The sequence below is a fragment of the Triticum aestivum genome, unplaced genomic scaffold (assembly GCF_018294505.1).
Source record: "Triticum aestivum cultivar Chinese Spring unplaced genomic scaffold, IWGSC CS RefSeq v2.1 scaffold424, whole genome shotgun sequence".
NCBI lineage: Eukaryota > Viridiplantae > Streptophyta > Magnoliopsida > Poales > Poaceae > Triticum > Triticum aestivum.
In genome coordinates, this window is record NW_025236846.1 from 3,960 (window position 1) to 5,037 (window position 1,078).

The 1,078-nt window shown below is 47.9% G+C and overlaps 2 non-coding genes across 2 annotated transcripts; both read right to left on the reverse strand.

Moving 5' to 3' along the window:
- Nucleotides 1-404: 404 nt before the first annotated feature.
- On the reverse strand, nt 405-523 carry LOC123176479 (5S ribosomal RNA). Its single transcript, XR_006488537.1, has one exon. It is a non-coding gene; the product is annotated as a 5S ribosomal RNA (ribosomal RNA).
- Nucleotides 524-895: 372 nt separating this feature from the next.
- LOC123176481 (5S ribosomal RNA) lies at nt 896-1,014 on the reverse strand. Its single transcript, XR_006488539.1, has one exon. It is a non-coding gene; the product is annotated as a 5S ribosomal RNA (ribosomal RNA).
- Nucleotides 1,015-1,078: the final 64 nt, after the last annotated feature.

Genomic DNA, 1,078 nt, shown 5'->3' on the forward strand with positions numbered 1-1,078 from the left:
CGGTGCTTTAGTGCTGGTATGATCGCATCCGACATGTTACCCCCGCCTTCGTCCCTTATGCTTGCCACTCCCAGGTCCACTGCAAAGATGATTGTCATTCTTACTACCATTACAACCGTTGCCTAATAAAGGATAATGCCCTATATATACTACTTACTCCCCCCCCCCCCCAAACACGGAGACGAGTTTACCACGGTTTCCACCCCTCCCTCTATACCGCAGCAACACGTATTTTTTTACCCCTTTCAGAACGCGCTCCTCGCGCCACAAAGCCTCCTCTAGACGCGTGACCAATGAGCAGCGAGCTAAAACATATCGCAAATGTCAAAAATAATATAACGGGGTTAATATATATTGCGCACATGCGATATGTTTGTCAGGAGGCGCAAAAAATAATTAAAAAGGGAATGCAACACGAGGATTTTCCAGGAGGTCACCCATCCTAGTACTATTCTCGCCCAAGCACGCTTAACTTCGGAGTTCTGATGGGATCCGGTGCTTTAGTGCTGGTATGATCGCATCCGACATGTTACCCCCGCCTTCGTCCCTTATGCTTGCCACTCCCAGGTCCACTTCAAAGATTATTGTCATTCTTACTACCATTACAACCGTTGCCTAATAATGGATAATGCCCTATATATACTACTTACTCCCCCCCCCTCAAACACGGAGACGAGTTTACCACGGTTTCCACCCCTCCCTCTATACCGCAGCAACACGTATTTTTTTACCCCTTTCAGAACGCGCTCCTCGCGCCACAAAGCCGCCTCTAGACGCGTGACCAATGAGCAGCGAGCTAAAACATATCGCAAATGTCAAAAATAATATAACGGGCTAAATATATATCGCGCACATGCGATATGTTTGTCACGAGGCGCAAAAAATAATTAAAAAGGGAATGCAACACGAGGACTTCCCAGGAGGTCACCCAACCTAGTACTACTCTTGCCCAAGCACGCTTAACTTCGGAGTTCTGATGGGATCCGGTGATTTAGTGCTGGTATGATCGCATCCAACATGTTACCCCCGCCTTCGTCCCTTATGCTTGCCACTCCCAGGTCCACTGCAAAGATGATTG